The following is a 22009-nucleotide window of genomic DNA, read 5'->3' on the forward strand; positions in this document are numbered from 1 at the left end:
AAGCACGCTATGACAAGAGCTTGGTACTGTCCCCGCGATGTCCTACTGGAGCCTAGACAGCGTGAGAGTCAGGACAAAGTAGTGTGTGTGACCACATTTTCTCCCATATCCAACAGGGTAAAACAGTGCATAAGAAAAAACTGGCACATCTTGAATTCAGGCCCCCTCAACTGGGACACCCCACTGTTTGCTTTCAAGAAAAGTAAAAATCTTAAAGATCAATTGGTAAGGGCAGCGTTACCACCTTCAATTGGTAGGAGTGTCACCATACATGACCATTGGTCGCTACCACCCGTCTTGGGCCATTTCAAATGTGGCTCCTGTGTGGTTTGTGACCTAACAATTGAGAGTAAAGAATTTGTTTATAAAAATGTAAAGAATGAACTGCATACTATGACAAATTGCAATAGCTCTAATCTCATTTATGCTATTCTATGTCCATGCAACTTAATATATGTGGGCCAGACAAAACAAAAGATTAAACAACGGATATCACAGCATCGGAGCCGCATCAGGTGCAAAACTGCAAATGCACCCCTGGTTGAACACTTTGAAAGCAGAGGGCACACTGAAAATGAAATTCGCTGGATGGTCATTACACAAATCCGAATACCACCAAGAGGGGGCGACCTATCGCGCCTGCTGAACAGAGAAGAATTAAAATGGATATTGAAGACAGACAGCCTGAATTCGGGCTTGAATCTTCAAGAGGAATGGACTGCTCTAATTTAGACTGATCAGACTTATTTTTTCAAAACCTTGGAATTAGTGCTGCGCACTTTATTGTTCCAGAAACGTTTCTTGTAAAGTATGGATTCTGAAATGTCACTGTGCATGAATATCACTTCACCTAAGATGGCTCCCGCTCCAGGCACCCCTTGTTTATCTCTATGACTCTTCCCTCACGAACACTGGCCAATCACGATACACCCGCCCCTTCTTTACTTCCTGGTTTGAGCACAACAGCACACCAGGGGATACCTCCATGAACGCCGATTCAGGTAAGCCTTACAGCCTGGCTCTGCCCCTTACTTTGTTAGACAGTTCGAGGGCCGGATCTTAATACGTTTCCTGACTCCCACAGGCTTACCCTGGCGCCGTCCGGTTGCGACTGAGTAACACGGACCCCGGCAGCCCTTCATTCGGTAAGACTGACCTCAGCTCGCTCTTCACTTTTTAGATCCGTAAACCGGCATAAAGATGCCTGACCTCTAACATTCAGAATTTTGAATTATAGAGGCTTGCTGGACCGGACCATACTGAGCATCGACTCGCATGGGTCCATTTTTGTACTACCTCGGTAAGCACGCGATTCTAGTGTTCCCGTCTCCCTTCACTGTCCTAAATAGGCACTGCAGCTCCCAAGCACCGTGCTCACTTTGCTCAAACGTGCCTGATCACTACGTATTGCATGGTAGTATTCGCGCTAAAAATCCCTGGGTCACGTCAGACTGACAGATGGAACTAGATTCTTATTTTCATAGCCAACACCGATTTTTCACCTATAGAAAACGGCGTAATAACTTCACTCTGCATGGAAGGATTATGTGGTTACACCCTGCACCAATAGTCACTTCATGAAATTTAAATGTTATTGTTCTGTTTTTTAAATGTCATTTTTCTTACTCTTTTCCCTATTTCCTTTAGGCAATTTGAGGTTTAGTGCTATAAGGCAAATAAATTGTTTTTGTCCTGATGATGGTTCCAATTATCCTTTAGGGGAACCGAAACGCCGTCGACTTGCTCATGCACCTTATACAAACATATTTGATTGTTAAATTAATGTAATGGTGCAACTTGATATTTTCTGTGCAATGAATGTGTAAGCAGAAAACGTTGTTTTGCCTTTAAACTCTCTCTATCACTTCTTCACCTGTACTTACCCCGCAAGTGTTGGGCACAGGCTTGTGTACCTCACAGGGGCATTGTGGAAGGTATTCCTGTTATATGTTGGATACTTGTTTATTGAGTAAACTTGAATGACCTCTGTCCGGCTGGACATGTCACTCTAAAATATAGATTGGATTCGCGTCTATATTTATTGATACTGCATTTTATCCTTGCATGGGACCACTGTTGTTTTAGTAAAATAGTAATATTTAAAATGGTGGCCTTGCCCAGACTGCTGTATCAGTTGCAGAACTATCAGTACCTGATCCAACCCTCATGGTTTAAGCAAGTAAACACAATCCTGGGACAGTTCCTCTGGGTGGGCGGCTCCGCTAGGGTGGCGTTGCGCACGTGCTTTCACTCAACGTACGGAGGGGGGTTAGCGACCTCGGACGTTCTTTCTTATTACCAAGCGTCCCATCTCCTAGTCTTAAATGAATGGTGGTATGGGGACAGGGGAGACCCGGCCTATGCTCTGGAAAGGCTACTGATGGAGCCACATACGCTCCACACGCTGCTTTATGCACCAAGGGAGCGCAGGGCCTTGCCATCGGTGACACAGGTAGTTTTCGACTGGCGGCGAGCGTTGCGGTGAATGGGATGGTAGCGAATCTTGGCCGAAGTATCCCCCCTTTGGCGCAATGGCCGCCTTTCAGATTTGGCATCCCTATCGGGATTTGCAGGATGGGACGCCATTGGCATTTCTAGGTTGGGGGATGTTATGACAGGGACGATGCTCAAGTCGTTTCAGGAGCTAAGCGCGGAGTATGACATGCCCCGCGCGCAGTTCTTCCGTTACTTACAATTTCGCCATGCCCTGGCTCCGGATCTGGAGGGTCTGATGTCGCTTCCCGAGTTTAGCCCACTAGAGGCCCGAGTTTTTATGGGGGAGTTGGACGCTAAGAAGATTTCCTGCATCTACCAATCCCTGATTATACACTGCTCCACTGATTTACACAAACTTAAGGAGAAATGGGAAGCTGATGTTGGGCCGCTGGAGGAGGAAGATTGGAACGAGGCGCTGGCGAGTCCTAGAGGTGCGGCCATCTCGATCCGCCTCCGGCTGATCCAATTCAAATACTTCCACAGAGTATATTGTACACGGCAAAGGCTGTGGAGGGCAGGACTCATTGCATCCCCAGAGTGCATTAGGTGTGGGAGCGAGGAGGGTACTCTCCTCCATACAGTGTGGAACTGTGGGCGACTGGATAGGTTCTGGAGTGGTGTCTGGAATGGTCTGGATGAGGCGCTGGGCTGGGTGCTCCCGCGCACGCCGCGCTTGGGTCTGTTGCATGTGCTGGAGGGAGTATGAGGCAACCTTTACAAGAGACATCTGTTATTATTGGGACTTACGGTGGCCAAGCGGGATATAGCTAGGGCCTGGAAGGACCCGCATGCCCCGTCACTCATCGCTTGGAAGAGGGGCCAAGATTTCTGTATGGGGATGGAGGAGCCTATATTTCTTGCCCGTGGCTGCCCCGGTAAGCATTACAAGATTTGGAAAAGGTGGGCCAATTACAGGGGTTTCTGGCTAGAGCCCCCGGCAGAGCAAGATCCGGAATTACAAGCTTGAGTGAGCTCTGCCATAGGGTGTGTGTGCGTGAGTGGTTGGATCGGTCGAATGTCGTGCAGGGGGGGAGGGATCCGGGTGGGATGGAATTGGGGCCAGTTGGGGGGTTGACCGGGGGAAGGGAGGGGGGATTAGTTTACTGCAATAATCCCTTTGTTCTGACTACAAAAGTAATGATGGATTGCGTTGTTTTATATGTGTATTGATATCTGGTGGATACCTCTGGGGTACAGAGATCTGCGATTGTCTATGTGATCTATCAATAAAATCTGTTTTGAAAAAAAAAGATTCCAGCTTGATCACGCAGGCTTATCTGTAGATCTCATGTTAATTGCAGCCCCTCCACAAGCTTAACAAGGATACTTAAACAAAAGCACTCAAACTGATTACAGCCTCGCGTTACTATCAAAACAATACAGCAAGTCTGCAAACAAGACAGATTACCCTAAAAACCACACGCCGTATTTTTAAACGTGCTATATTGTTTTATTAGTAAAGCGAGGCTGCGGGGGAGACTGTGTGCTTTTATTTAAGTATCCATGTTAATCGCAGCCCCTTCACGAGCTGCGATTAACATAGATACTTAAACAAAAGCACTCAACCTGCACGCAAGAGAAGCTTGACAAGCAACAGAAACCAACTTTAAGCAGTTTAACCGACCGAATAAGGATAATGGAACGCAGAGGGTTAGCACTATGGTGATGGGCCAACAAAAGCCACATCTCAATCAGACTACATTTACATCCTGGGCATTTTACATTTGTCATGGCAACAAATGCCTCAGTGGATGGCTTGGGCACAGCTTTTAAGAGCTGTCGGTGAAGGATCTGTGGATGTTGTTGGAAGTGCATTCTACTTTACTCAGAGTGAATGTCAGAGGTCTATCTTCCTTTCTCCCAGAAATACTGAGGTCTTCAGAGTCGGTGTGCGCCAAGACATAACTTCAATATTCTCCATGAACAACCAAGCAAACACTCATTATTATATGATTTTGCAATAGAGTAAAACAGCGCAGTAGCTCCCTGGAAGTGGAGTACCTACCAGGGATCATCGACTAGTGTCTGGATGTGCTAAAAAATTAGGGGGAAAATGCCACAAGCAGGAGCCCAGTCAGGTGCAGGCGAACAAGATCTTTCAGTGATTGAGGAGACCATCTCTGGACCTTTTGTGTAACCGAAAACAAACAAAAATGCAAATACTGTGCCAGTAGGCATTGGCAGCTTGAGACAAGTAGGGAGGTCGCTGTGGGAAAAAACGGGCCACTTGCTCAAATTAGGACAGACTCGAGCGAGTCGACCTCTATGCTGAAGACAGCGTGAGGCACATAGACACCAAATGCCAACTTCCCAATAAGGAGTAAAAACAGAGATGCCGCAGGGCAGAGGAGCGAGGACTGAGTTGGGGAAATGTGTGAGCCAGAAAGATGTTGATGAAGGGCAAACTCCAAAGAGATGCCAGAGAGGATGTGAAGAGAAAGACTAGTGCGCACACAGCTACACTAGGAGACATGACTTTCCCTCACTTACGACCTAAGGATAATTCTTGTACCCAGGCAAGTATCTAAGGAATAAAGGATGGAGAGAGGGAAGAACTGACTTTATTTCAGACATATATCATCATTTACCTTAGAATAGAGGCTAATGGAATGCCCAAGACTTGAATATGAAAGACAAAAGAAGTGAAAGAAAGATAGAAAAGGAAGTTAAAGAAAGTTAGAAGCAGACAGAAAGGAAAAGACTGAAGGGATTTTGACAGTAAAAGCAAAGAGCGGAGAAGAAAACAGTAAAGAAAAGATGAGTAAAAGAAGGAGTGAGAATTTTGTCCATTATATACACATTTCTTTTTTCTCAATTCTACATTCCTTTTTTTTGGGACAATCTTTCGGGGAGAGACAAGGAACACGGAACCACAGAGTGTATGACCAATACCAGAAATATGAAGGAGCAAACATAAGATTGTATCTTATAGCATATTTACCAAGAACCAAAATAAATATGGAAAATTGTGTAAATAAATTTGTTTAAAAAGTAGCAGAAACCTGACATATTTAGGGATGTATTTTCTTTTGTGAATTATTTCAAAGTTCTGTGAGAAGTGGAACATAATGAATGGAAGTACTACTTCAACAACAGCAGAGACACTGTAATTAGCTTTGGAATAGATTGCACATGCCTACCTTGCAACAAACTTTGCAAACCCAAAATGACTGGTTAATCAAAATGCCCCCACTGAGGATGATAGAATCATAAGACTGGCAGAAATGGTGGCTCATAAAAGAGTACACCCTCTGCAGTCCTGAAAAACAACGAAAGGCTAGTCATGCGGCAAGATTCCAGCTTGATCATGCATGCTTATCTGCAGGTCTCATGTTAACTGCAGCCCACGAACATGGATACTTAAACAAAAGCACTCAATTCTGCCCGCAGCCTCACTTTACTATCAAAACAATACAGCAAGTCTGCAAACAAGGCAGATACCCTAAAAACCACACGCCGTATTTTTAAACTTGCTGTATTGTTTTGTTAGTAAAGCGAGGCTGCGGGGGAGATTGTGTGCTTTTATTTAAGTGTCGTAAATATATAATTTACCGTCTTAATTTCTATGCAGGTAAGTACTTAATCAATAATAACTCAATCGGAAAGAAAGAAACAGAGTCCGTGGTGTTAGAGTTCTTAGGGGTTTTATTCCTTAAAAAGGAATCGTTCCGGAACTGGATATCAGGTTCCTGGCACCACACAGGGTCCAGGAAGGGATAGAGCCATATTTTATTGACAATACATAGCTTATATACTTAATTTACACCATAGAAACCAATATAGGAGGCGTAACAGCTGAGAGAAGACAAGATAACAGCATCCACGTGTTACTAGTACGTAATCAGAAGGCGTGGACTAGGCGTGAACTAGAGGTGTGTGCTAGAAACGTCACAGGTAGGTGTCACAAGGGGGTGGCACTAAACAGAAATGTTGCAATGTCAGCAGAAATCGGAAGCTTGGATGCGCGCGCAGCTGCATGACGTGTGATTGACGTGGAACTGGAGGGTGCAGGGGGCTTGACATTTACACTGACGGAAAGAGACAGAAGTCTGGCATGTCAGATCAACTCGTACTTCTATCATATCTGATATCTGATGTTTGGAAACCATATTATCTGAACGGAAAAGGTCTCTGGGGCAGAAGCTATTCTATACTGACTGTGAGTGCGTGTATAAGCGCCTAAGTGTCTGCATGAGAAACGTGGGGGCATGGGCCTTCCAGGGGAGCATGGTAACAGAGGCTATGAATTACTTGCATGGAGACAGGCCAGCCCTTTGGCTCTGCAGCTGGGGGATGTTTACTTAAACTAGTAGGCAGGAATGTATTTTCGAGGAGCGGAGCAGATAATTCGAAGGTTGTAGTCAGTCTTGGCAGGCAGCAGGCTGAGCTAAGCGCGGTGAGCCGCGCTGGGAGTAAGTCAGAGTTCACGGGTACAGAGGCAGCCTGGGCTGAGGCTTTCAGAGTCAGAAGCCAGAAAAAAGGCTCGATGGCAGAAATTCAGGGCCTACTTTGCCAGAGCTGGAAAAACGTGTAAAGTACACTACTAAAAGATGTTGGCATAGCATACTTAGGAACGGACTATTTAACCCATTCAGGGTGGGTCTGAAAGAGGACATGTTAACGTTGGACGCAAATGTATTTGCGTCTTCATAGCTGGCACAGGAGGGAAGTTACATGCACTTTAAGCTGGTACATGGAGACGGTGGGGTACACGCTAGGGAACACAACTTGACCATAGAATTTATATTTCCTCATAAGTATCCATGTTAATCGCAACTCCTTCAGGAGCTGCGATTAACATAGATACTTAAACAAAAGCACTCAACCAGCGCGCAGCCACGCTTTGCTAACAAAACAATACAGCGAGTTTAAAAACATGGCATGCGCCTTATTGGGAACAGTGGTTGGGAGTGAAAAGTGGTGACTAGAGCAGATTTTCAATACGATCTACATAAATTGAAATAACATGGCATAATTCCCAAACATTCCTTAAAATCGAGAACTAATGACTTATACCTCATCCGTACAAACCGCACAATGCTGCTGCTCACAGTGAACTCACCTAAAATTCCAATTCACATCCTGAAGATCGGAGGAACCACCCGACGCGCTGAGTCGCTGTTTAAATAACAAGCACACGCGCCAATGCGGTTCAAATTGAAACGTCCATGAAAACAGTAGTAGGACTAAAGCCGATACCCAGACAGCGGGGGCTATATTAGAGTAGAGAATTGTACGAGTAAGGAGTGGAAAAGATTACACCCATAATCGCAAAAATGAAGATGACGCACCATATGGTGAAGAAATCGTGGTAAATAAATATCTGATATCCGATAGGCCCAAAAGGAAGATAACTTAGACCCCCCAAGATAATGAAGACGACCATGTAGGCCAAGAAATTCAAGGGATGCAGTAATATGAAAGTATGGAAAACAATGTGTCTATGCTACCACAAGAAAGTTTAAAAACGAAGCTGAAAACCAAAAAGATTCGGCCATATTAGAATAGGCAATCCACTCTGGACATAAAGTTCCATATAGTAGCCAATAGGTAGAATACTCAAAAGGCCATTATATTAATACAAGTCCAAAGAGGAGAAATAGAAATAAGAAAAAAGAAAAGAGTGTGAACAAATAATATCAGACAATCATTTGATATCCATGATATAGAGCACATGCATTACAACATTTAATCTGTCTGCATTGCAACACAATAGCAATCCTTGTGCTCATATTAACACAATAGATCTTAAATACTTGGTAAACCAAACAATGAATTATTGAGCGACATTGGTATATAACTTTCACAGTCTAGCAAATATAGGAAACATGTGAATGATTAGGCTAATGTTGGAGGATCACTTGATGTACATTATGCAAGACACATGTATAAAATAGTCAATCTCCCCGCATTGCAAATCATCATCAATATATGTGCACATATTGTCACCGTGTAATCTTAAATGTTTAATAAACAGAGAGTAGGACATTGACCAACATTGTGTTTAAAACTTTCACTGAAAAGCACATATTCAAAGACACATGCAGAAGTATCTAACAATATTGCAATCACTCTAACCACAATATGATATAAATACATGGATTATCATTATCTGCTACACTCAAATATGGGAAGCATATACCCATCTTATAGATGTTTTAACAACAGAATATGATGGAATTGCATTCCTCCATAGTGTTCAGACCCTTATGGATGCTATTGCATCGAAGGATACAACGGCATTTGGTTTTATTCAAGATACTCACAATACTGCCGCCTCTGGGCGGTTTTTTAATCACTTCACTGACCTGCCATCGCAGGCCAGATGGTGCATGGTTGTGTTCCAGAAAATGAGACACTAGGGGTGCATGTTCAGTTTTACGGATCTATGACAGAATTTCGACAGACAGAATTTCGACCTACACATATATCGACGCAATTATATCGATGGCAAGAATATCGACGCCCTATCTACAACATAGTAAGTACCAAAGTATCGAAAAAATAATATTGTTGTTAAATATATCGTTTTTTTCTGTTTAAAAAAACATGTAAAATAATGTAAATAATACTTATAAATTAATTAAACATATTTAAACATATTTAATAATGTTAAAAATAAATAATTAATACATATTTAATAAAAAAATACAAATTAACAAAACATATATAATATATACTTACTTAACAATATTTTTTAAATTATTTCAATTATTTATAATTTAAAAAAAAATAATATAAATTACTAATGCATTTACATACATAAATTAATATAATAAAAAAATATATATATTTAAAACATAATAAATAAATAATTCTATATTTTTAAAGTTAATTAAATACAACATTATCTAAATTACTACAAAATATATAAAATACATAAATAAATACAACTACTATTTAAAGTATAAAAATAACTACAGTAATAAAAACATTGGATAGCGTAGATTGTAACATTTCTATTCCCAAGTAAGAAAATTAAATAGTAGTGAAAACGTTAAATAGTGTAAGGGTCAAAATTACTATTCCCACTCCAGTGAGTGCAACAGTAGGGAAAGCGTTGGATAGGGGGTGGGTAAAAATTACTATTCCCACTCCAGAGGGTGCAACAGTAGGGAAAGCGTTGGATAGCGGGTGGTTAAAAATTACTATTCCCACTCCAGAGGGTGCAACAGTAGGGAAAGTGTTGGATAGCGTAGGGGTAAAAATTACTATTCCAACCCCAGAGGGTGCAACAGTAGTGAAAGTGTTGGATAGCGTAGGGGTAAAAATTACTATTCCCACTCCTGAGGGTGCAACAGTAGGGAAAGCGTTGGTGAGCGGGTGGGTAAAAATTACTATTCTCACTCCAGAGGGTGCAACAGTAGGGAAAGTGTTGGATAGCGTAGGGGTAAAAATTACTATTCCCACTCCAGAGGGTGCAACAGTAGGGAAAGTGTTGGATAGCGGGTGGTTAAAAATTACTTTTTCCACTCCAGAGGGTGCAACAGTAGGGAAAGTGTTGGATAGCATAGGGGTAAAAATTACTATTCCAACTCCAGAGGGTGCAACAGTAGGGAAAGAGTTGGATAGCGTAGGGGTAAAAATTACTATTCCCACTCCAGAGGGTGCAACAGTAGGGAAAGCGTTGGATAGCGGGTGGGTAAAAATTACTATTCCCTCTCCAGAGGGTGCAATAGTAGGGAAAATGTTGGATAGCGTAGGGGTAAAAATTACTATTCCCACTCCAGAGGGTGCAACAGTAGGAAAAGTGTTGGATAGCGGGTGGGTAAAAATAACTATTCCCACTCCAGAGGGTGCAACAGTAGGGAAAATGTTGGATAGCGTAAGGGTAAGAATTACTATTCCAACTCCAGAGGTTGCAACAGTAGGGAAAGTGTTGGATAGCGTAGGGGTTTAAATTACTATTCCAACTCCAGAGGATGCAACAGTAGGGAAAGTGTTGGATAGCGTAGTGGTAAAAATTACTATTCCCACTCCAGAGAGTGCAACAGTAGGGAAAGTGTTGGATAGCGTAGGGGTAAAAATTACTATTCCCACTCCAGAGGGTGCAACAGTAGGGAAAGTGTTGGATAGCGTAGGGGTAAAAATTACTATTCCCACTCCAGAGGGTGCAACAGTAGGAAAAGTGTTGGATAGCGTAAGGGTAAAAATTACTATTCCCACCCCACCCTATTCCCCTATAAACACACAACCCACAGTACTAACACATAACATTTAATTGAAAATTAATTATCAATTAAATAATTACTTTATCAATTAAAATAATTAATTGCCAATAATTTTTTAATTAAAAATTAATATATACATAATAATATAATGAAGTATTTGTAATTAAATCAGTTCCCACCCTATTCCCCTATAAACCCACAACCCGCTCCAGTAGTAACACATAACATTTAATTTAAAATTACATTAATTACCAATTAAAGAATTAATTTATCAATTAAAAACATTAATTACCAATTAATATTTAATTACAAAATAAAATATGCTTAAAAAATATTTAATTAATTACAATTAAATTACTTCCCATCCTATTTCCCTATAAACCCAAAACCCGCTCCAGTAGTAAAACATATAATTTACTTATAAATATACATTAATTATCAATTAAATAATTAATTTATCAATTAAAATAATTCATTGCCAATTAATATTTAATTACAAAATAAATTATACATAAAAAAATATTTAATTAATTACAATTAAATTACTTCCCACCCTATTCCCCTAAAAACCCACAACCCACTCTGGTAGTAAAACATATAATTTACTTTTAAATATATTTATTTATATAACAAAATTAAACACATATTATAGCAATTAATTTAAATACTTAACTAAAATGTATAACACATATTAGTAAATCGAAATTACTTACATCGATATATATGCTATCGATATAAGTAATTTCGATATTACTTACATTGATATATATGCTATCGATATAAGTAATTTCGATGTTACTTACCTTAGGGTCGATATTCTGTCCAACGATATTCTGGACATCGATATTCTGTCCCTTCGATATTAGCAACTCGATATAAGTGTAGGTCGAAATTAAAGATTCGATATTTTGACTGAGTACCCAGTTTTACATCTGATTCGGCGTTTATGTTGTGCCAAGCGTGCTTTAAATTTTTGCGAAGGTCATGGCAGATGGTTCCATGAATGAATTGTTTGGTATTGAGACTAGAATCACACATCAAACAATTTCCACATTTATAATGGCCAACAATTTTGTTCAAACCCCACAATGTGGTCAAATCAGATGTCTCTATGCTTGGTAAAGCAGCACGAACAAGATGATCTCCAATGATTTTGCCCCTTTTGAATGAAAACAGGGGCTGTTCACTCGTAATGCCTGTAGAATTAAACTAGTGGCCAATGTTCAATGTTTTTTAATAATGGTGGTAATTTTCTTACTTTGTGAACTGAATGTCGTCACGCAAGGTATACGGTTCATTGTTTTACATGCCTTCCTAGTAAGGAGGAATTCACAATGGTTATACCATGCTCTCTTTAATGATCTTTTATGAGTCTCTTAGGGTAACCTTGATGTTGCAATTTTTTTTGCGAGGTTTTCGGCTTGTCTGAAGTAGTCCTCCTTAAAAAAAACAATTCCTGCGTAAACGCAAAAATTGCCCAAAAGACAGGCCGTCCTTCAGACCGGTAATGTCCAGCAAGGTATTCCGAGCTGTTGGTTTATTAAACAGTTTTGTGGTCAATTTACCCTTGTGTGGAAAAATAGTTAGGTCAAGAAAGGTTGCTGACATGAGAGGTAAATTTCAAGTCAGAGGACCTCAAATTGAGCCAACACAAAAAAGAAGTTAAGTCAGAAATAGTTCTAACAACAAGGAGGGACAGGTTGAGGACAATATTTACCGGGGTCCAATGTACGTGTCCTACTAAACTAGAAACAATTAGAATGTACAGAGTTCCCCAAAAGGAGGGTGGTAGATTGGAGGAGTGACTCTCTCACTGAAAGTGTGACAGGGAATAAAAGTAATCCCTTATCGGAACTAAGGATGCCTCACACAACTAAGAGGCTGGACGACTGTTGTCATCCTACCTGATGGTTGTTTTGTATCATCATTGGCCTCCTGCTCCAGCGACAGGCTGGCGGTGCAATGCCTTGGCTCGAGGCACATGCTGGAAAGCACCTACCCCTTCCACGGCGGCAAGATCGCAGGACTCCTGCGATCTCGCCGCCGTGGTAGGGGTAGGTGCTTTCCAGCATGTGCCTCGAGCCAACCAGGTAACTACCTGACAGCTCAGGCCCCACAAGGACAGTCTGTGGGGACCATCCACCAGGGATTAGGGGGAGGGAACCTACGCAGGACTCCTTCCTGCTTTTGGTACATCCACCACGCAGGTTGTATGTGAAACTTCTTTCAAATTGTTAGATTTTTCTCACTAGTTGATGAGCTTATTTTGGTCCTGAAGAATTGCCGCAGAGGCATGAAACATGTTGACCACACCATAGGCGAGGGTTGAACGAAGCCAAACCACCTTACCTTTGTGCTTCGGTACCCCTCCCTTCACCAATTTTAACTAGGCAGTGAGCCACATGAATAAAGTAATCCGAAGTGGACTCCACTGACCTCTTTTAACCTTCCCTTCACGCTCACTTCTTCACCTCCTAGGCCCCTCACACGCACGCATCTATTGGCCAGGAACAAAAGAACTCCACCAAAGAGTAGCATTCTGTGCTACCCGTCAGGCATTGCACCGCCAGCCTGTCACTGGAGCAGGAGGCCAATGATGATACAAAACAAACATCAGGTAGGATGACAACAGTCGTCCAGCCTCTTAGTTGTGTGAGGCATCCTTAGTTCCGATAAGGGATTACTTTTATTCCCTGTCACACTTTCAGTGAGAGAGTCACTCCTCCAATCTACCACCCTCCTTTTGGGGAACTCTGTACATTCTTATTGTTTCTAAGTCAGAAATAGTGCCAGTCCAAACAAAGAAAATATAATCTATGTAACGTCGCCAATGGCGGACGTTATCAAAATATGGATTGGTCCCAGAGTCATAAATAAAAGTGCATTCAAAATCATGGACAAACAGAATAACAAAATTGAGGCATAAGAAGCCCCCATTGAAGTGCCCTTGACCTGTAAATAATAATGTCCATCAAACTCAAAACAATTACGGGTAAGAGAGATGGTCAACCATTCAATAATGAAATCAGTCGGGACCATGACAGGACCCGGACGTTTGTCTAAGGCTCTTCTGATGACTTCAATGCCCTCAAGTTGGGGAATATTTGTGTATGAGGACTCTATGTCCAAACACACCAACTATTCGGTTTCAGGGGAAAAATTGCATTGTTTCAAGTTGGGTACTAATATTCTCACTGTCACATACATAACTGCGAGTATGGACGGCTAAATCTTTTATAAATACGTCAATATATTTGCAGAGGGGTTCCAGGTACGACCCACATCCGGAGACTACGGGTCGGCCTGGAGGATTAACCAGATACTTATTCCCCTATGGAAGTGTGTAAAGGACAGGGGTCCTGGGAGATTCAGAGTTTAGAAAGGTAAATTCCCTATTGATAAGGAAACCAGACAATTTAGCCTTAGATGTTGCCCTTACAATACATTTTTTAATGTCAGGCAAAGGATTGGCTCTCAGAATAGTATAATGATTTATATTATCAAGTTGATGTTTGATCTCAGACTTGTATTTGTAAAGGGGTTGCACGACTATACCGCGGCCCTTATCAGCGGGCTTTATAATGACCTCATGATTTTGTTTGAGGGCACGGAGCACTTGGCGTTCAGTCAAAGAGATGTTATAGGGAATATATTCAAACCCTTCATTCAGAGCCATAATTTCCTTTAGAATAGACTCGAAGACCAACAATTCAATGGGCTTCTTATTTGTAGGAGGGTTGAAAACTGATGGAGGTCTCAGTCCAGATGGATTAAAAGCATCACTAATACTGTTGTTGAAAAAAAGGCTTTCAAAACATAGTTTTCGAAAAAAACTGCAGATGTTCCATTTGGATCTCAAAGAGACAAGTTTTTTCAGTAGGAACAAATCTGAGCCCTTTACTCAGAAGAGTGATTTCAGCTGAAGACAGTGAATGGTTAGACAAATTGAAGATGGGAATGGTGTCAGGGAAAGTATGAGCATTGTCTGCCTCATCTCTTGGGGTGGACCCCACTGATAAAACTTCCGGTGGGTCTGTCGTTCCCCTGCCTGGAAGGTCCATTGTTGTAGGGAAGGTCTGGTTTTCACCCAACCTCTTCCTCGACCACGTTGTTCTAAAAAAGGATTATATCCGGATGTGGATGGCTCTTGTCCAGGATTGGAGCTGTTGTCGGATTTGTCAGTTGAACTAGCAGAAGACTCTGAGAAAGTAATTGCTGTGTTTCTCTTGAATCGACGCCAAGTTTGATCATTCTCTGTGTACTGTTGCTTAGGCTGAGAGTAGAAATCATCCAGTAGATATGGATGGGCCTTTACTTGATCAGAATTAGCAATGTCCCTTTGGATTTTTTTGTTGTTGTTTTTAGTGCGTCCAATTTTTTCAAATTCATCAACGGTTTTATTCACTTTTTCAAGGGCAGTTTTTGCATCGGCTACCACATTACCCTCATTCAAGCGTCTCTCTAAGTCAGCAATGATTTCCAGCTCTTTCTTACTGTGCTCCAAAGAAGGGTCTATTCCATGGACTAGCCAATGTCGGGAGCAAGTAACACCTATTTGACTAAAGCCTTTTCTGAATTTGGGATCGTTGGTGAAGATTACGGGACATTGCGAACTTGCAAGCCCACCGGTATTACCTCTTTTTTAAGATATTCGGTCATCATCAGTGCGTGTAAGGTGGTACGAACATGCTTATTCCTGCATTGCTCGAGTTAATCAAGCAATGCTTATGACTTTCTGACAACTTGTGGCACGCCTGTAGGTCCTAGTATAGAAGAACCACTTTAAATTTCAGACATATATTCCTCCGAGTAGGTTGGAACATCAACATTGGCCATAATAATTTAGGCAAATGTCGAGGCAGAAAGCCGTCACAGCAAGCAGCTTTACTGAAATGGGTATGGACAACAGGGGTAAGCCTGACAAACCTGAACCAAGGGCAAATACTGGAATCCTAACAAGGGTTCAAGGTAACAATACAAACAAACAACAAACTACACATTAAGATACAAAAGATTGTGTCAATTTAACAGATCAATAAAGAAAAAAGAGAAAGAGAAAAAGGGGAGAGAGAGGGAAACCCATGTACTACACAATTAAGTTAGTAGATAATTTGTTAGCAAAACGTATTTTAAATTTTATTTATTTTTTTGAACTAAAACATGTAAGATTGAACAATTAATGTCGAATGATACCTGAAGATCAGCAATACCTAGAACCACGTTTACGAAGGGGGAGGTACTGCGCAGTTTGAACTGTGAGACGCAAAAGACTGTATATATGTGTAAAACTGGAACTCTGTCTGTATGCCATGTAAAATACGCTAACATTGGAGAATTATGCAAAATGTTTAATAAAAATGGTTAAAAAAACATATAAGACAATGGCGCTCAACACAGTACACACACAATAAAAATGATCAACAATACAATTACAATGTGTAATCAAACAGGTGGCTGAGGGAAGGGATTATACATAGATATAGAAGTTCAGGACAAAACTGAAACAACACAAAGCTTAACCATGCGTCCTTCATCAATTCCGGCCACATACATGCATCAACAGCGTTTCGACCATTGTGGACATTCACGGTCATCATCAGGTCAGAAAAATAACTATCTGGGCATCCAGAACAATTAGATAAGACATCTCAAGACAATAAAAATGTGTACATAAGCATCACAGCAAGGCTACATTTATTACAACTGTACAAGTGTAAATCTCTGCCTAAGCATAATAAGCAAAAAAAAGCAAAAGAAGGGAAAAAAATAAAAGGGAAACAAGAATGGGAGAAGTTTCAGGATAACAAGTATACTAAATATCACCGCACAAAATATGTGAGGAAATGAATCCCAATGTGAAATAGCGACCTTCACCCCAGAATAAGATATATTTAAACATTTCACCTATTCAAATGAGGAAGAAGAAGGTCTAACCGGAATTACAGCAATGATTTAAAGGATGCCAAGAGATTGGCTGAAGAATCAATAGCTGTAGAATCAATAGAAATAATTCAAGTTCCCAGCCAACTTGTATTACAAGGCAAAAAATGACAATGAAGGTGTTGATTGCCATACTCACATTCAAAAGCGAAGATAGTGAAGATATCGTACCATCATCATTTATTGGGGCATGAAATCAATTATCCCACAGGAGAAAATTAGGGCGACCCACCAAGAAGTCAAGGAATTAAGAGACTGAAAAGGAATGTTATTATAAAAAAGTATTATAAAAAATAGCAGTGTCCTAAAGTGAAAGGACAGTAGAACTCAGTGAACATGCATGAATTTTTTGCACATGTCCCACACGCTTTATCTTGACTACACCTAATGAATTGAAGGCGCTACAAAAGTAATATGATAGACCGTGAGTCAGTAATTCTGATCCATGCATTCTCATTATAATGACTCTAAATACACATTATTATTTTCTCTAGTCATAACTAAATTATCACTAATTTTGAGACGATAACCAGTTGCAGGATTTTCTCACAGTCAATTTTATTGGCTGTAAGCATGCTTCGAATAATATGATATCCTTTCACGTTAGGACACTGCTACTTTTTATAATACTTTTTTATAATAATATTCATTTTCAGTTTCTTAATTCCTTGAATTCTTGGTCGGTCGCTCTAAATTTTCTCATGTGGGATAATTGATTTTATGCCCCAATCAATGATGATGGTACGATATTGTCACTATCTTCGCTTTTGAATGTGAGAATGGCAATTGACACCTTCATTGTCATTTTTTGCCTTAGAATACGAGTTTGCTGGGAACTTGAATTATTTCTATTGTTGCCACAGCTATTCATTCTTCAGCCAATCTCTTTAATTCATTGCCGAAATTCAGGTTGGACCTTCTTCTTCCCCATTTGAATAGGTGAAATGTTTAAATATATCTTATTCTGTGGTGAAGGTCGCTATTTCACATTGAGATTCATTTCCACACACATTTTGTGCGAGATATTTAGTATACTTGTTATCCAAAACTTTCTCCCTATCTTTATTCCCTGTTCTTTTCAGGTCAAGGGACCTATAAGCTGCGCAAAGCGCAGCTTCCGGTCTGGACATCTTATGTTTTGGAGTAGGGCAGTTTAAACCTGCCTCTCTGCTCCGTTCGCTTCCATTGGCTGGATTCCTAAACGGAGGCCAGCCATTGGAAGAGAAGGGAGTCACTCCAAACAAGCCCCTTCTCTTTCGGATTCGGGGGCGTAAGTTTTGCTGTTCTTTAGCTCGTGACGTCGTCCGTCACTCAGGACAGCAAAACACGCCCCCGAATCCGAAAAATTTCGGAAGCTTGAGGCCGCCATTTTGCTGCTGGTAAGGTTGAGGTATTCTGCTCTCGCTTTCCTCGTTCCCGCCGTCTTTTTTCCCGCCCCTCCCGCTGTCCGTGTCTTTGTTCCCCTCCCGCTGATGATATCGTCTCGCTGTCCTCCCCGCCGTGTCTTTTTCCCGCCCCCCCTCCCGGCACTCAATAGAGCTCTTGAACACGAGTTTGAGCTCCTTCTGTAACCCATGTTAAGAGAGGCTCGTGTTCGCGCTGGTCTAAAACTGGAATAGTCTCTCTTGCAGCAACTCCCTCCATCCAAGAAATCTGTGCGTTTCGAATCCAGTCACCCTGACCGCACCTTTCATCCTTCCAAGGCAGATAAAAGTGTGAATGGGCTAGGCACTTGCAACTGTTTGTCAAGATCCAAACTAAGTTGAGTCTATTGTTGAACCTTATAAAAGCTGCTCTTAATATATAACTAGAGTGCGACGGTGCTGCAGGGACACCAGGCAGAGACAGGCAAAGGCCACCCTCGGGCCCATAAAAATACCTGCTGCGCGTGAGCCTTTCTTTCGCGAGTCCAGACAGCAGACAGTTAGAGCGTGGAGAGTGAAAAGGAAATACCAACAGCAGCACACACTGCTTTCACAGAGGTAGCTGGATGACTGGGGTTAGATGCACTTCTCAGGTTCCCTCAGGACCGCACATACGGAAACACACACACATGTATTGTAGAGTTTACTATCCATAAGCGGGGCCTCAAGCGCTTCCATACACAGTCTCGTGCATAGATCACTTCAGCTGTAACAGGCCAGGGGCTCAGCCTTCCTGGGCCCAAACAGATGTCTGAGCTGAGCCGTATTGGCCAAAAGGAAAATCAAAAAGATTTTCTAGACAGGCCAGAGCTTCTGAAAGGCCAGAAGGGCTGAGGAAAAGTCAGCCGAATGCAACTCGTTCTTGACTTGCAGAGACCCTAACGTAGCCACACAGAGGTTTCAAGGGGAGGGGCTTGTGCAGAAATAGCAATATGTGCAAACATGCCGGTCAGCCTTCCCTTAAAGGGGCCGCAGCCATGATATGTACACATGAAGAAGTGTCAGGTGTTTCAGACCCTCGGCTAGAGGGGCTGGCTCTCAACTCTGCCATGTATGTTTATCAAACGCACTGCACTGGAAACTGAAGGTTTGGCCGTTAATATACTAAGAAATGACCCTCCACACAACTTTGAATAGTCGGTCTCCCTGCATTGGGTGGCCGGGCAGAGGTCAAAGGACACTATCGGGGGCAGCTGCAAGTCTGAGGCACGGCCCTCCACACTTCACACTCAAGCGCTACTATCTATCGCCAGAGGCGCTATGCACGAACTCACCGCTGATGGTCGCTCACGCAGCTCCCCATGAGCGCGAATTCTCGTTTACTTCCCTCACTGCAAGGCACACTGTGGTTCACTGGCATGTGAGGTAGGGGATTAAATTCAGTGCTGTGGTATGCGTAGAGTTGATTTGGACAACTGAAAGTGGGAAATGGGGTGGGTTTTCAGAAGCTTGTGTTATTTTAGCATGATATATAGGTCCGTGAGCAGTAAGGCAGCAATCCCATACTGAGCGCCAAAATTATCTTGGGCACTTGTTCAGTTTTGAGTGGTTTGGACATGTTTCAGGCTCACGTTTTTTTGAGGCAGCAGATATTTTGCATTGCACATTACCTCACAACGTTTCTGTGTCACTTTGCATTGCAGTTTCATCTAGGGTAGTGTTTTCGTGCTCTCATGTTGGAGCAGGGAATTCTCTAAGTTGATGTTGGGTATGAGCCAAGTGAACGTGGAAGGAGCCAGCTGCATTGAAGCAGTTGCTGTTTTTGGCGAGAAGTCCTATTTTGGCTTTGTAGTAGTATGTAAGCATCTGCTGGGGTCGATCCCCGTTTTGTGCTCTGGCTCTGTGCACCAAAGAGGACACGGACAGAGTCGAAGCCAGCGCCCCTCCAGCGGGACCGCCATGAGCGAGGCAGGTATGAGCACTCACCCTTTCAGGAGCCTCCTATCGAGGCAGGTGTGTTAAACCCCTCCCTCTATTATCACCCTTATTAAAGGAAGTAGCTCCGACCTCGCCTCCCTCGTCCCGCAATTTCTAGTGGGACCCAATACCCATCCTAACATCTCGTTTATAGGCGACCCCCTAAGACGTGCCCTCCATCCCAGCGGTGTCAGCTGTCCCCGGGCTTCGCTGGATTATTTTCTGGGCTGCAACGGTATCCAAGAGCAATCCCTGCCAGCAAGTGCCCTCGCAGCATTCTCCATCAATCCCCGCTCTCCCCATCCTTGCGCCGCTTCCCGCGTCCTCTTCCACTCACTATCTTCTGACTCTTCTGTATAGCGCCTTACTTTCTCCTTGGTTAGCACCTATGTACTGCTTTACTACCCAATGGCACTGAGCGGCTCAGATATCAGACTGGTCTCTACGGACAGCAGTACAGCAGGGGATGTTCTAATCTGCTCCACCAGCATTGAACGCAGTTTGGTTGCCAAGAAGCAATGGACCCTCTGTGAGAGGCAGCAAGAGACACCCAGAACTTCATACATCCCTCCTGCACTGTCAGCCAACAAACCCCGGGAGTGCAGGCTAAATCCTAGGACACTACAAGCAGGTTTCAAAGAAACTGCTTGTTTTTTCTTGCCTCTTTTTCCAGGGGTGTTACTGGGCAGAGATGGGCGTGTGGCTTACCTAGACTGAGGGCTGTCTGTATGTGTGTTGGGCTCTGTGTGTGTGGGGGGCTCTGTGTGTGTGTGTGAGTTGGGCTCTGTCTGTGTTGAGCTGTATGTGTGTGTTGGGCTGTGTGTGTGTGTTGGGCTCTGTGTGTGTGTTGGGCTCTGCGTGTGTGTTGGGCTCTGTGTGTGTGTTGGGCTCTGTGTGTGTGGGTGGCTCTGTCTGTGTGTGTGTGTGTGGCTCTGTGTGGGTAGCTATTTTTGTAGGTTGCTCTATGTGTGGGTGGCTCTGTGTGTGAGTGGGTGGCTCTGTGTGTGAGTGGGTGGCTCTGTGTGTGGGTGGGTGGCTCTGTGTGGATGGCTGTGTGTGGGTGGCTCTCTGTGTGGGTGGCTCTCTGTGTGGGTGGATCTCTGTGTGGGTGGCTCTCTGTGTGGTTGGCTCTGTGTGGGTGGCTCTCTGTGTGGGTGGCTCTCTGTGTGGGTGGCTCTCTGTGTGAGTGGCTCTCTGTGTGGGTGGATCTCAGTGTGTGTGGGGGGGCTCTGTGTGTGTGTTTGGGGCGCTCTGTGTGTGTGTATGGGGCTTTGTGTGTGTGTGGGGCTCTGTGTGTGTGTGTGGAACTCTGTGTGTGTGTGTGTGGCTCTCTGTGTGTGTTGCTCTCTGTGTGTGTGTGTGGCTTTCTGTGAGTGTGGCTCTGTGTCCGCGAATACTCTCTACTACTCTCTAATGCTCACCTATTGCCATTGTAAATGACAATACCATTTATTTATGTTTTAAAAAAATGAAAAAAATGTCATGAGCAATGCCATTAGCTCTACCTTTAATAATGCCGAGACCATTGCATTGTAAATGCTTGTTTTCCCTTCTTTTGCTTATTATGTTGATGCAGAGATTTACACTGATTCATGTAAGTTGTAATGCATTTATATTTGCTGTGATGCCTATGTACACATATTTTTTTTGTCTTTAGATGTCTTATCTAATTGTTCTGGATGCTCAGATAATTATTTTTTGTCCTGATGATGACCGTGAATGTCCACATCGGTCGAAATGTCGTTGACACATATATGTGGCCGTAATTGATGAAGGGTGCATTGTTATGCTTTGTGTTGTTTCAGTTTTGTCCTGAACTTCTTATCTATGTATAATCCTTTCCTCAGCCACCTGTTCGATAACACATTGTATTGTGTATTGTATTGTGACGCCTGGTGGAGCTACTTTGGGAGCTAAAGGGGAGATGGGTTATGGATTTCCCTCCTTGACCATCACCTCCCCAAACGGTCTTTGGGCAAACTCTCCTGCGTCTCTCTAATGGACTTTTCTCCCTTCTCCTCTTGACCATACCCCTTACCCTCCTCCTCTCTACTCTTCTCC

The sequence above is a fragment of the Lissotriton vulgaris genome, chromosome 8 (assembly GCF_964263255.1).
Source record: "Lissotriton vulgaris chromosome 8, aLisVul1.2, whole genome shotgun sequence".
Classification (NCBI taxonomy): Eukaryota; Metazoa; Chordata; class Amphibia; order Caudata; family Salamandridae; genus Lissotriton; species Lissotriton vulgaris.